At 48.4% G+C, this 15,196-nt stretch overlaps 1 long non-coding RNA gene across 1 annotated transcript; it reads right to left on the bottom strand.

Moving 5' to 3' along the window:
* Positions 1 to 1,400: 1,400 nt before the first annotated feature.
* On the bottom strand, positions 1,401 to 12,518 carry LOC309400760. Its single transcript, XR_014176718.1, has 2 exons — positions 4,093 to 12,518; positions 1,401 to 2,105 (listed from the first exon to the last, which is right to left on the bottom strand). It is a non-coding gene; the product is annotated as an uncharacterized lncRNA (long non-coding RNA).
* Between the last annotated feature and the right edge of the window lie 2,678 nt (positions 12,519 to 15,196).

The raw sequence follows: 15,196 nt of genomic DNA, 5'->3' as shown, positions 1-15,196 counted from the left end.
AAAGGAGGTGAGTACCACACAAAATTTTCTGATTGAGTTTAGAAGCCCAGGAGGTGAAAGAGGCTGTGTCTGTGTTTGTGAATGCGCTTAAGGAAAAAAATCCCTTCTCTGCCACAGCTGGATCCTGCTCCCTCTGCAATCTTTCTAGCCCCAAACGGGCTCGCTGCTATTTGTCTGAAAAACAGGGGTTTACCAAAGGTTAGAAACCGCCCCCCTGCCTTAGTTTAGAAAGGGGGGAGATTTTATCCTCGTATCTTTCAGCCTTGCATCAACAGCTCCAAAGACTTTGGAGACAGAAAGAGAGAGGAGAAAGTGAGAAAGAAAAAGAGAGAGAGAGAGAAAGAGGAAAAAGAGAAAAAAAAATTAACAAGAGATTTTTTTTTAAACTGGGAAAGGAGAGAAGTATCACTTTGGGGTTTGTTTCCCCTTGCTTTTAATTGCAAGATAATTGATGTGTCTCCCTGTCCTGCATCTGTCCTGCACATCAGGGATGCTTTTCACTGAACAAATTGTTTTACTAGAGGATCCTGGCAGGGCCATAAATCTGTGAAACATCTGCAAGAAAACCAAGCTCAGAGCACCGAGGACCCCACAACCATGGTTAAATCATGGCTTAGTCAACAGCAGGCAGATGTTGTCAAACCACACTTGATACCATTTACATCCAGAGAACTGGAGATGAAAACATACCTGCTAACCCCACCAGGAAATTAATTCCTCTTCTACTAGCAAAGTGGGGTGTTTCTATAAAGGGAAACTACTGTACTTCAGATTTCATTTTAGAACATAGGGTTGGAAAGGACCTTGAAGGTCTTCTAGTCCAACCTGTGTGGTATGCTGGCCTAGAAGCTATTTTCTTCACCAGAGTGCCAGGGCCATTTTAAAGGCTTATTTGTACATCATGCTAATGAGGGTTTCAATTTTTATGGTTGCAAGTGAGTAGCAGAAAGAAAAAAATAATTTTTGGCATTTTCCTTATTTTCTTTTGATGAGATTCCTGCTTCCTGCCAGCCATTTACTTACCCTTATAAGTTTGCATCTTTAATTAAAAACTAATGGTTGCTGGCAGAAGGACTTTTCATAGATAAAAAGCATCTGGTCTGCCAGAGACCAATGGTGCTTGTAGACCCAATTATGGGTAGTCCTCAACTTATGACCACAATTGAGATCAGAATGTCCATCATTAAGTAAAGTGATTGTTGTGAGTCATACCTGATTTTAGGACCTTTCTGCCATGGTAGTTAAGCAAATCACTGCGGTTGTTAAGTGAATGAGGGGGTTCTTAAGCCAATCCAGCTTCTCCCATTGACTTTGCTGAAAGCTGGTTGAAAGGTTGCAAATGTTGACCATGTGGATGCAGATCCCAGCGCCAGAACAAACCAAACCCCACACCTCAGAGGAATAGTTAAGAGATTTTTATTCTAATAACTGTAATTATAGTGCTCGTTTGTTGAAATAACTGAAAACAAGTATACAAAACAGTTGACTACTGTATTGAAAGCACTTTTTTTTTCTTGTCCACACCACCAAACAAAACAGTTCTGATCCTGTTTTTCCTCAAGCTGCAACAGCTCCAGCTTTTTTTTCATTATCAAAATACAAAAGAAAAAAACAAAACATCTGGGATGACAAATCTCAAACATGCAGCATGAGTGATGTAAAAAGGGCATTTCTCATGTCCCAAAAATGGATCTGACACATTTAAGAATGGAAGGCACCTGATTTTCAAACACTCGTGTTTTCAATATTCTCCCCCAGATGCAACAAGCTTGTGTGACATTTCTTATTTAAGTATAGTACTTGCTGAGGTGGGGCAGCTGTTGTGATGTCTGTGCAAGAGGACAGTCTTTGGAAATAATTCTAGGCTGGAGAAATTCAAGGATTTTTGAAGGAGCTACACTCCCCAGTGAGAGAGAGGAAGATGAAGATGGTGTCAGGCCTGCAGCCGTTTCCTTTTGGGATCTTTGGCCTGCCACACTAATATTCTATTCTACTATGCTGTTTCATTAGTGGGGAATTGGGAGGGGGAATAGTAAGGAGTAGAATGTGATGTTGTCAAAATAAAATTCCTTTCTAGAATCCAAGGTCATCCTTTGTCTCTATACCTCTGCACCTGACCAGAACTGGATGGGTGGAACTGCCAGCATGGCAGTGGAAGATTGTGCCATGTGATGGACTTTGTGGGTGTGGGGACAAGATCATGAACTTTCATCTGGGTGGGGAAAAGTTGTAAGGGGGGCTGCAGAGGACGACGTCTGGAGATTTATGGCGTCTGGAGAAATGCTGTCGGAGCCGGAGGGGGTTGAAAGGGCTATTTTGACACACAGCTGGAGAAGACAAAAGCAATCACCCAGTAGCCGACCGGATGACTGGAGCCTCCCAGACCAACATGTGCAGCCGAACGTGAGTAAAATCAACCCTCGTGTTAGCTCAGGACCACCTAAATGGGCCCTGGCTCACCCCATGTTCTCCTTCCCTAGCAGAAGCTCTGCAACGCACTGGAGTGGAAATTTTTACTCCGTCCACACAGCAACAAGTGAAATGACCCATTACCCTGCAGCTGAGATGCAGATGGATCCCCCATCAACATGGGGAAATCAATCCAGCCAGCAGAAAGGGGCTTGGGCAACATCTCCCCCTAGCCAGCCACTGATGTTTGGGCTGCAGCCTGTGAATCAAGCACCACCGGGATGGGCTTTCTTCCCAGGTCATGGATGGGAAAGATGCCAGTGGGCCCCTGCCTTCCCTCAGCAGATGGCACCATGTCAGATAACTGGGACTTGGCGGAGGTGTTCAATGAAGAAGATGGCAACTATCTTCCCCCTCACATGCCCACAGATTGGAATTTCAGAAGCGCATTTCATCGCTTGCTCAGGGTTGCCGTCCACAAAGAAATTAGCAAAAATGTTTATGACATTTATCGCCTGCACAGAGTGCCCAAGAGGATCATTTCAGACCGTGGAGTCCAGTTCACCGCCAAGTTCTGGAGAGAGTTCCTGAGGTCCATTGGGTCCACACAAGGACTCAGCTCATCGTTTCATCCCAGCACGAATGGCGCAGTGGAGAGGGCCAATGCAATGGTGGAACAATACATCCAGTGTTATGTGGACTATCAGCAAGACAACTGGTCGGACTTGCTACCCTTCCCCGAAGTGGCGTACAACAACGCGATCCACAGCAGCACTGGCTTAACTCCTTTCCAAATTACCAGTGGCATGGAATTTGTTCCCATGCCTGAGCTGCCCAGAACCTCCCGCCTCCATGTCTCTGACTGAATGGATGGACACGCTAAAGAAAGGATGAGAAAATCCAAAGAAAGCTCTAGCGGATGTGGCAGAAGCCTACAAGAAGCAAGCTGATAAAAATCGCTCGCTCCAACCCCACTTTCGTGTGGGGGACAAAGTTCTCGTGTCTACCAAATACATAAGATTAAGAATGCCTAGCAAGAAATTTGGCCCAAAATTTCTAGGTCCATTCCCAATAGTGAAGATAATTAACCCAGTTACAGTTCAACTCAGTCTACCCAGAATTCTAGGGAAAATTTAGCCAGTATTTCATTGTAGCTTGTTGAAGCCAGCAATTGTGTCTAAGACTGTCCACCCACGTTCCCCCTCCTCCTGTAGTGATAAAGGGGAAACACATTATGAGGTGAAAAAAATCTTAAGACTCCAGGCTGTATAGGGGTCACTTACAGTATTTAGTGCATTGGAAGGGGTACCCTTTGTTTGAAGCTATTTGGGTGAAAAGCTGGAACCTAAAAGCGGTTAAGTTAGTAAAACAATTCCATGGTAAGTTTCCTGATCAGCCAAAGGGTGCCCCTTGGGGGCGGGGGGGGGGGGGGAGAGGTGGTTAATTCTGTTATGTTAACCCCTACATTATTCTCTTTTCAGGAAACGTTTTTCTTCTGAGGAGAGCCCGCCTGTCAGGCCTGCAGCTGGTTCCTTTTGGGATCTTTGGCTTGCCACACTAATATTCTATTCTACTATGCTGTTTCATTAGTGGGGAATTGGGAGGGGGAATAGTAAGTAGAATGTGATGTTGTCAAAACAAAATTCCTTTCTAGAATTTAAAGGTCATCCGTTGTCTCTACACCTGACCGGAACTGGATGGGTGGAACTGCCAGCATGGCAGTGGAAGATTGGACCATGTGATGGGCTTGTGGGTGTGGGGGCAGGATCTTGAACTTTCAACTGGGTGGGGAAAACCGGGAAGCTTTCAGATTCGGGTTTTCCCAGATGTGCCAATATGACTCTCTTAATAAATTGGAACTTTGAGCAATACTTTGCCTTGGACTCTGATTTAAATTTGGATGTTGTTTGGAACCCAGACAGATGGCACTCGTAGGTTGGAGGGGAATTTTTTTTAAATACAAATCTAAGAGGCAGTTAAAGGGGGGCAGGGGGGGGTCACAATTTCTCATTAATTTGCCACTGACTTCGTTCTAACTCTGGGGAAAGTCTCCCATCCGCCTCCAAACACAAAAAGGTTGTCAAAAACAGAAACAAGACCAAGAATTCTACAATCTGGAACAAGGGAAACTGCTGGTATTTTTCATGTTGTTGCAGAAATCACAAAGGGTCCTGGGTTCAAGTGCTCCCGCTTTCCTTCCCGCCACCCATCTTCTGAAAAGAAACTCGTCCCCAGGCTTAAAAACATGGCTGCAGAAATCAGGCCTCAGCCCACATCTGCAAGCCGAGCGGGATCATGTTCAGAACTAGTCCACAGACACACGACACAAACAAAAGCAGACTCCTGTCAACCTTTTTTTTCTGAATCTGCTCAGTCATTTTTTTTAAACTTTATCATAAAAAACCCAAATAATATTGCATAGGAGTACCAGAAACTGCCTCGTGGGGAAAAACAAGAACAATTAAATTAAATAAGGAAAAAAAAAACCTAAAGTGTTTTTTTCGGGCTTGGTTTTTGCCATATGTACAGCGTGAAGGACAATGCTGTGGACGAGAAAAGATGAAAACAAAGAAGAGGAAGAGGGGTGGAGAAAAGAGAATTAATTCAGCGGTTCATTTCTGGTTTCGGAGCTGATTGGACAACCAGTCCAGTCCTTCATAGAGACCATCCCCACTGGTGGCACATGTGGCCTGAATGTACCAGTTTCTGTGGCGGAGAGAATGCAATCCTAGTTTGTCTGTGATTTCGGCAGCATTCATGGCATTTGGCAGGTCCTGGAAAGGGAAGCAATTGGCTTTAGAAAAGGCATTTTTCCCCAACACAGCCACAGAGGAAAGAACTGTATTTTACAATCTTAGGCAAAAATTTTAAAAAATGTATTTTATAATCTAGAGGCTGCAGTTACACATATCACTTTCCTAATATTTAATGCTAACAGGGCATCGCCAGGGTATACAGGTAGTCCTCAACCTACAACCATTCATTTAATGGCCGTTCAAAGTTACAATGGCACTGAAAAAAGTGACTTATTATTGCTTTTCACACAACTGTTGCAGCATACCCACAGAATGGGACTCAACATGGCAAGCTGGGGGAAGCCTTCTCACCAACGTCAAGTCCCCTGCCAACTTGCTGCCACCATCTCTTTGCAGGACATCCCCACCGCCCTGCAACTTTTTAAAAAAGCCGTGTTTGCATGGGTCTTGCTCTGAAAATAAGGGCAGATTTGGGAAGCAATGGGATGGGATTTCAGCTTTTTAAAAAACTAAAAAGGTTTGTTTTGAGTTGCATCAAATCCTTGCTGGTCAAGAAGATTGCAGTTTACAGCTGCATTTAGCTGCAGGTCTGATGCACCACAGAAATGGGGCTGCGTGGACAGGAAAGTTTGGAGTTCAAAATGAAAAAAACTCCTCAGCATTACTCCTTTCATAGCATCGGTGTCAGTTTGGGGGGGAACATTGCTGCGACTTTCCATCCAAATGCACAGGGAAGGATTTGAAGACAACTCAAAACAAACCTTTTTACTTACTTTTTAAAAAGAGATGGTGGCAGCAAGTTGGCAGAGGGGACTTGGTGGCGAGAAGGCTGCCCCCAGCTGGCTGCGTCAAACTAGCAGCGTCTAGTCATCCAGACCGACATCCCATGGTCATGTGGTCAAAATTCAGACACTTGGCAACTGATTCATATTTATGACAGTTGCAGTGTCTCAGGGTCACGTGATCCCCTTTTGCGACCTTCTGAGAAGCAAAATCAATGGGGAAGCCATATTCACTTAACAACTGTGTGACTAACTTAAGGACTGCAGGGATAACAGTGGTAAGAAAGGTCATAAAATGAGGCAAAATTCACTTGTCTTGCTTAGCAATGGAAATTTTGGGTTTCACTGTGATCGTAAGTTGAGGACTACGTGTAGTCAAGGAAGTGAAGGTGGCAGCCACAACTGTGTGATTGAAACTCTTCTCTCTGCTCATTTTGGGATGGGTAATTAACTTTAAAAACAAGCAAAGCTTCTACGGACAGTTCTCGACTTATGACCACAATTGAGACCACAACTTCTGTTGCTAAGCAAAGCAGTTAAGCAAGTCACTCCAATTTTACAACCATTTTTTGCTACAGCTGTTAAGCAAATCACTAAATAGTAAATTGTGTGCTTGTTAAGTGAATCTGGCTTCCCCCCACTGACTTTGTCAGAAGCAGGCTGAGGAGGTCACAAATGGCAATCACATGGCACTGCAACCGTGGTAAATACAGCTGTGTGAAAAAGTCCTGCACGCTTTCAGTTTTAAGCTGTATTTACATGTTTAATCAACTTTTCACTCATAGAAACCATGCAAAATTAGTACTTTGATGAACATTTCTGTAGTCAGATTGAGATGCATAATTTTTATTAATATAACCAAAGTCTTAAGGTTTTGAGTGAGTTTATGTGCTAAAACAAACACAACTTCAATTTTTGAGAATGTTAGGATCGAAAGTAGCCAATCAGCAGCGAGCTTTGGCTGACCAATCAAAATGCACAGAGGCTAAATCTATGAGCCAATTAATGTTGTCATACTCTGACTATAAATAGGCATGAAAAAGGGCGTTGGTACTTACCTGATATGCCTCTTCTCATAGTGGGGGAGGAGTATCCAGGATGGGTTGACATTGTCCTTTCTTGATTGGGCTGAGTCAGATAAGCTCTTTGGGCCACGCCCTGGTCACCAGGTACTACCCCAGCTATCGGCGAAGAACTCTATCCGACTCGTTGTGCCATCCACTCCAGACTTTTGTCTTAGTTTCAAACCTTGTTTATTTATTCCTTTAATAGAGCAGTTCAACAACCAAACATATGTCTTTCTTGCTACATAACAGAACAGTTCAACCACCAGGCATACATCGTTTTGCTTACATAACTGTTGTGGCCCAGCAGGAGCCATTGGGGCTGCCACTAGACTCCAACAGCGCGGGTCCCTATGAGTCGGCTCTGGAGGACCCTGGACAGGGTTCTGACTCTGAGCAGGGATCAGAGAGCTGGTCGGCCACCAGGAGGCGCCTGAGGCATGGAGCAGTGGTGAAAGCCAAAGGAGGGGGGCTCCTGATGCCATGCCTTGGAGCAGTGGGGCGGAGTCACGGGACAGTAAGTCAGACATCAGCAGTGAGATGCTCGTTACCGGCGTGCTACGGTAAGGAGCAATTGAGCAGTTACAGGAGGTAATTGCTCTCAGCTGATGATAATTAGACTCCTCTCCAGACTATAAAAGGACTGCTTGTGCAAACGCCCTTTTGCAGAAGTCAACACATGAACTAATGTAGGAGAACAGTCTTGTGAGCGTGGCAGGCTGGATTGCTGCCAGTGCTATCAGTGCCGAGTTGTTATGAAGGCTTATTTGTTTTGGATTGCTGCCAAGGACCTGTCTGTAAATAAATCCGGTACCTTATCTGTGGCTCGGAGTGTGTGTGCGTGTTGGTGGGGGGGTCAGAGCACATAACCATATCAGGGAGGGGCTGGATACTCCTCCCTCACTATGAGAAGAGGCGTATCAGGTAAATACCAACGCCCTTTCTCCATAGTGAGGGAAGGAGTATCGAGGATGGGACGTACCAAAGCCTACATGTCCCTAGGGAGGGTTATGCCTGTTAAGAGCATGCACAAACTTATGGCTGGTGAGGCGTCACCTCCGCCCTGTGCACAGCCTGCAACACGCTACGCCCAAATGAAGCCTCTGCAGAGGCAAGGGAGTCCAGTTTGTAGTTCCTCACGAATGGTGAGGGGGGAGACCACGTAGCTGCCCTACAAATCTCCGACAATGAGGCCTGAGTGGCCCAAGCCATTGAGATGGCCGCGCTTCGTGTGGAATGCGCTGTAATAGAGCTGGGTGTTTGCAGACCCCGTGCTTGGTAGGCGGTACCAATACAGGTTCGTAACCACCTGCCTATGGTGGTGGAAGTCACCTTGTTCCCCCGGGACCCCGGCTGGAAGCAGACAAACGGACAAACTCGGATCTCCTGTTCGGTCGGTTCTTCTAAGGTAAATCCTCAGAGCCCTCCTTACGTCTAGGGTGTGCCCCTTCCTCTCTAATGGGTGAGAAGGGTCCGGGCAGAAATTGGGCAATATCAATTCCTGCGAGCGATGGATGCAAGAGCACACCTTGGGGGTGAAGGAGGGGTCCAACCTTAGCACCACCCTGTCCTAGTGGAACATGCAGAAATCTTCCCTGGCAGACAGTGCCTGTAGTTCGGATCGCCTTCTGGCGGAGGTTATGGCCACCAGAAAGGCCACCTTAAGGGTCAAAAACTTATGCAAAGCAGTTCATAATGGTTCAACAGAGAGCCTGTCAGAGCGTCCAATACCTTGTGCAAGTCCCCAGGATGGGCACCTGTGTACCGTCGGTGGCTTTAGGTTGGATGCCCCCTTGAGGAATCGCCTGACCACAGGGTGGTAAGTCAATGCCTGAGCCCTTCCCCACAGGAGTACCAATGAAATGGCAGACACCTGTCTCCTAATTGTATTGGGGGCTAAACCTCTGTCCAGACCCACCTGGAGAAAGTCCAGAACCTGTGGAACAGCGATCCGAACCGGATCGTGACCCCTGGAGGTGCACCATGTTGAGAAGGCCCGCCATGTAGCGCCATAAATGCGATCTGTGGGGGTCTGCGGGCCGCCTGGATGGTGAGTATAACCCTAGGGGAGAAGTGGTCTTCCCTCAAGTGCCAAGCGGTCAACTGGAGCCACTGAGGGTCTGGGTGCTCCAGCGACCCCTGGCTGAGGGAGATCCTCTCCTGGGGGGATCTTCCAGGGCCTGTCCACCGAGAGAGATTGGAGATCGGCAAACCACAGCCTCCGGGGCCAGTGTGGGGCAATTAGCACCACCTCTGCCCCCTCCCAAAGGATTTTTGTATGACCTTGGGAATCAGGGGCAAAGATGGATAGGCCTATAGTAGTCCTTGGGCCCATGGGCATCGGAGGGCGTCCACCTCCTCCACCCCCTGTGTCTGGTACCTGGAGTAGAACCTCGGGAGCTGGGTGTTGGGAGGAGTGGCGAATAAGTTGACCTCCAGGCATCCAAAGTGCTTCGCCACCTCGTCGAAGATTGCTGGCTGCAGTCCCCACTCCAAGTTGTCCGCATCGGCCGGCTTACCCAGTCGGCTCTGATATTGTCCACCCCCGCTATATGTTCAGCAGTCAACGAAAGAGGTTCCTTTCGGCCCCCTGTCCCAGTGTTTTGGCCTCCCGCCTGAGGGACTTCAATTTGGTCCTTCCCTGTCTGCTTATGTGAGCCTTGGTGGTGATGTTGTCCGTGAGGACTAAAATATGATTGCCCCTGACCAAGCGGTGAAAATGTAACAGAGGCTAGGCAGACCGCCTTGAGCTTCAACCAGCTTATGTTGTGAGTCAGTTCCGCCTGGCTCTATTGTCCTTGCGCCCTCTGAGCCCGCAGATGGGTGCCCCACCTGAACAGACTGGCATCTGTTGTTACCTGTCACCTGGTCTGGCGTTCTGAAGACTTCACCCTTGGTTATTGCGGGGGACTTCTGCTGGAAGAAGGACTTTGGTCTGGGAGCAGCTCATGTGCCTTCACTGGAAAGGCAAAAGGAACCATTGGATGTCCCTGGTGAGGAAGCAAGCCTGAGGAACAATGCCAATGGTGGATACCCTGGTGTCTAGCAGTTTGGTCAGAGTGACTAGAGACACCCCACACACCCTGACTACCTGGGAGGCTAGCTGTCTGAGAGAGAGCTGTCTTTCTGATGACAGAGAAACTGAGCCTGCCTCTGAATCTACCATTTTGTTAAGGTCCTGGTGTCTGTGACGTCCGCTGCAGGGAGTTGCTGTAATCCTGAAAGCAGATCAGACAAGAAAGATTAAAAGGGAGAGGAGCGGCTGTAGCCGCTCTTAATGCCCAGGCCACTGCCTGAAACTCATTATAGTGATGTCTGCTTCTTGACCTCAGGCTGTAGAGCCTCCTCAAGTGTCCCAGCATATTATCAGAGGTGTGCAAGGCAGACCCCAGAGCCTCAGCGCTAGGTTGCAGAAACCCTGGACTATATCCTTGTCCTGCCATTAGAGGTGGGCACTGGGCCTGAAGTCGAAGATGCCCACTATCTATTGATCAGCTCAGGAAGGAACTTTGGTGTGGGCCCTGCCTCTGCCTCCACGGCAAATATAAGTATGATCTTTATTGTCATTGTACTCAAATACAAAGAACTACCCTTTCTGCTGCTATCACTGGCAGTTGCACAGTCGCCTCCGAGACATGTTGCCAATTTGGCTGAGGCCTTAGCTTTGAATAAGAGGTTTTTGAATAGAAAAGGCTGGAGGAGACCAGAAAGGTTGGAAGTGGCAGATGGCATACCGTCCTCCTCAGAGGTGGTTTCCTCCCTCATTAAGCCTTCCTTCAAATCCGAGGCCTGAGCATCCTGTGACTGGACAGGGAAGACAGGGGAATCCTCTGCCTGGGTGTCAACTACCTCTGGCATACCCTGCTGCAGAGCCTTGGCCCTAATATCTGAAATTGGGTGTACACAAAGGGAAAGCCTAGGTCAGAAGGGGATGGTATCACCATGCCTGCAAAGTCGAGGCTAGGGCTGGTCGCCATATGTGGGCTGTGCAGGGGAAGCTGCCACCCTTGGCCAGAGCCCCAAGCCCTGAAGCGGCAAAGGAGGTTCTCAGGTGGAGCTATTGGCCTCTGCCCTGTTCCAACAGTCAATTTAGGCCAATTAGTCTCCGCTGCACTCGGCGCTCTTTAAAAAGGATGGCGTAGGTGCTCGCGGCTGCTTTGACAGTCCCTGTCATTACCCCATTCTGTGAGGAGCTGCGGAGTGCTCCTGTGCTAGGGGAAGCCACGATAGACAACTAGTGGCATGGAGCATAAGCATTTGAAATAGGCCCCAATGACAAGGCCCTGTCAAATGACAGGCTGTTAAGGCCTGAGTGGAACAGTATGCCACCCCTGAGGGGCTGAGGCAAGGTTGCCACCACCCATGGTGGGGAATTAACAATCCAGTTCAATACTACTCACAATCCAACTTTCAGTCAATTAAAGATGTATATAGATATGAATTCCAAATATTTTTGAAGATTGGCATCTGGCTAGCACTCCTGCCTGCCCACCCAGATGAGCTGGCTTGGGGGGAAGGCCCCGAGGGGGGGGAGGCAACCGTAGTGGCATTGTGAAAGGGTGTGATTGCCATCCCTGGACAGGGCCCCAGAGACCCGGGGTGTCAATGGGCACCCTCCCTTGCAGTGAGGGGTCTTCCTCTGCAGCTTTGCTGGGTGAGATCCCTGGACTTATATCCTCCTGTCCTAGTCCAGGGAGCCCCCCCCCCCCCCCCCGCTGTTAGCCTTCTTGCATATGAGTTCTAGTGCCCTGTGCCTCTGCTTCTCATATTTAGAATTAGTTTTTCTTGGGGGGGTTAAGTCCTGTTTTTGTCTGTGGAAAAGTGCTCACAAGTTCTGATATACTAGGAAGCAGATTCTGGAAAGTTAGAAAGCACGTTCCCCCTTCTCCACTTATTCAGTCCGATTTGCTGTTGTTAAGGTCAAACGCATGCAAGCTGCAGCCTAACAAGGAGAGTGGTTGTAAAAGCTTTGTGGAAAGGTCTCCATGGAAGTGAAATTTGAATGAGAAAGGGGTCCGCTAGCCAAGAGCCAACCTCCCAAATCCTTTGATAGCTGCAAGGAATCCCCTTCTGCCCCTCCCCCAGGGGAGGGAAGCCCTAAACACTGCCCCAGGGAAGCCTTTTATCAGAAACTGGAGCAGGGCTTTTTGCTGCCTTATTGCAAAATTGCTTTTGTCGTTGGAATCTATCTCTGGGCTACTAGGGTTTCCTTTGGTTTTGCCGTGGGGGTTCCACTCCCCTGTCCTTAGGGAAAGCGTCTGGCAAGGGGGCAGATGCAGCTGTGGGGGCATCTTTAGCCTCCTTCGGGCTGGTGACCTTCCGCCCCCTCAGAGATGAGAGGAACTGGCTCCTTCCCATGTCTGTGCTGCTGCTAGTGCCCCTCCCCCACGGCTTGAAATCTCCTCAGGAGGGCGATTTGCGCCAGAAAGGAGCTGGCTCTGCCCCTCCCCCTGAGATCCAAACAAACGCAAGCGGCTTGGGCTGCTCAGAACTCTGCTGCACGTTTTGTACTCTTGTGGGCCCTGGGGGGGAATGTGCTTGGCTTTGCTTTAGCCTTGCTGCCGCCCCTCCCCCCCCGGAAGAGGCCCCCGGAGGGGTTTCAAACCTGTTTGGAGATTCTCTGGCAGGGCTGCTGGTCATAGCTGCAGGGACCAGATTCTGGCTTGTGTCCTCGGAGGATCAGGGGGCCGCCATCTTGGACCACATGGTCCCCTGCTATCCAAAAAGGCGATTCGCGCCAAAATTCAAAGGGAGCTTCAATCCGGGGCTTGAAAAGCGGGCTTATGCTCAAACAGCCGCCGCGCCCCTTGCTGCGGGTGGAATTAGCCTTTTGGAAGCGTTGTCTCATAAATGAGCTCTGCTCCAGGCTCCTGCTGTGCTCTGAGGAGGCTTGCGGAGGCTCAGCGTTTCAGAGCGGCTGGTGGTCCTTGCTGAGTGACCCAGGTCACGCTTAGTGACCTAGGCTGTGTGCCGCCCCTGGGGGCTAATGGCAACCGCTCCTAGCCCCACCAGGCTTTCTGTGAGTCTCCAGATACTCACTCAGGCAGTTTTGTGCTTCTTTTAAAAGGTCTCTAGTTTTCTCCTTAGGATTCTCAGGAGTTCCTGGATGGCACAACCGCCCAGTTGAGGGCTGAGTCGATAACTGGGGTAGTACCTGGTGACCAGGGCATGGCCCAAAGAGCTTATCTGACTCAGCCCAATCAAGAGAGGACAATGTCAACCCATCCTGGATACTCCTCCCCTCACTATGGAGAAGCATCGAGAAATTTAATTTAGCTCTGGCTGCGGGCAAGGATGAAGGCCTTTGCTTTCACCAGTACTGAGCAGCAGCATTGCATCATTGTGCTTCATGAAGAGGGTTACTCCTGTACAGAAATAGCCAAGAGAGTGAAATGCCATTGCACCACAGTGAGCAGAGTGGTTGAAAAATACCAAATAACTGGTTCAGTTGATGACAGGCTCCGCTCTGGAAGACCAAGAAAGTTGACAAAATGGCAAGATCAGGCTCTGCAACGCATTTCGATGGCTGACAGGAACCTCACCTCACCTCAGATTACAAAAATTTGGGGTGAAACATGTGATGTAAAAGTGTGCACAAGCACAGTGCGTCACAGACTGCTTGCCAGAGGGCTCAAAGGCTGCAGGGCTCGAAGTAAACCTTTGCTCACAGATGCTCACCACTCTCGTTGACGTGCATGGGCCAAGAAGTATGCCAAGTGGACCAACGAACAGTGGGCCAAGGTCATCTTCAGTGATGAGAGCAATTTCTACTTGACTGGGAATCAGTGCAATAAGTATACCAGAAGATTTCCAGCTGCAGAATTTAGGCCATATTGCCTGAATCTATCTGTGAAGCATCCATTGCACATGATGATCTGGGGCTGTATCGCTGCTTCTGGTATTGGTTGGATACAAATCGTGCAGGGAATCATGAATTCCAAGCAGTATGTTGAAGTCCTGGAAAAGACCACGCTTTCTTCAGCTCAGCAACTTGTAGGGAAGGACTTTTACTTCCGGGATGACAATGCTCCTTGTCATCCAAGTCCGTCCAGCAGTGGATGAAGAAGCATGGTGTTTGACTCCTGGATTGGCTAACTCAGAGCCCGGATTTGAACCCAATTGAGAACTTGTGGGCCAAGATTGGTTACGAAATAAGCAAGAAGCATCCAAAGACCAAGCAGGAGCTGATTGAATCCATTATTGCAACCTGGCACCACATTGTCACCAAAGATCACGTGCAAAGGCTTATACAGTCTATGACGAAGCGATGCTACCTGGTGATAAGCAATAAGGGCTGGCCAATTTCATATTAGTAGCCATGTTTGGTTACCTAAATGGTCCTTTTCAGGGCCACAAACAATAAAAATGTTAACAAAACACTAGCATTGGCCTTAGTAATTGCAACATGGATGCCACTGGGTATGCATCAGTTAATCTGTTTTCATAGTCATTGTAATCATGCATTGTAAGCATGCAAGAAAATTCACAAAAGCTTATGCCAGTGATGGCGAACCTTTTTTGGCTCACATGCCACAAGTGGGGGGAGCGCAGGGGGGTCGTGTGCGGGCATGCCGCACCCATAATGCAATGTGTGACCCCCCAGTGCGCATGCGCGCACAACACGCAACCCCCCCCCATTTTTACATGCTTTTTTCACCCTCCCCAGGCTCCAGAGGCTTTATGGGAGCTTGGGGAGGGCAAAAAGAGCCTCCCCCGCCCCCCCGGAGGCCCAATAAAGCCTCTGGAGCCTGGGGAAGGCGAAAAATAGCTTTTAAAAAGGTGAACTTAGCTGGCCAGCGCGCGCATGCGCGCTGGCCAGCTGACAGGGCAGCGCCTCGTGTGCCCTGACAAACGGCTCCGCGTGCAACTTGTGGCACGCGTGCCATAGGTTCGCCATCACTGGCTTATGCTTTTCACTTAAAAAAACGTATTTATTTAAATATAACAATATTTGCATAGCAGTTAGCATAAAATGTAAAACCAATGGCCTATCCAAAAAATGTCATAAACCATGAACTGTAAACCATAAAGCATGCAGGACTTTTTCACACAGCTATACATGTGGTTGCCAAGCACCCAAATTGTGATTACATGACTGTGGAGATGCTGCAACAGTCATAAGTGCGAGGACTGGTTGTAAGTCACTTCTTCCAGGGCCAATATAACTTGGAACAGTCGATAAACG

Source organism: Natrix helvetica (genome assembly GCF_964273705.1).
Source record: "Natrix helvetica genome assembly, chromosome: W".
NCBI lineage: Eukaryota > Metazoa > Chordata > Lepidosauria > Squamata > Natricidae > Natrix > Natrix helvetica.
This window is presented reverse-complemented; position numbering and strand designations above follow the sequence as displayed.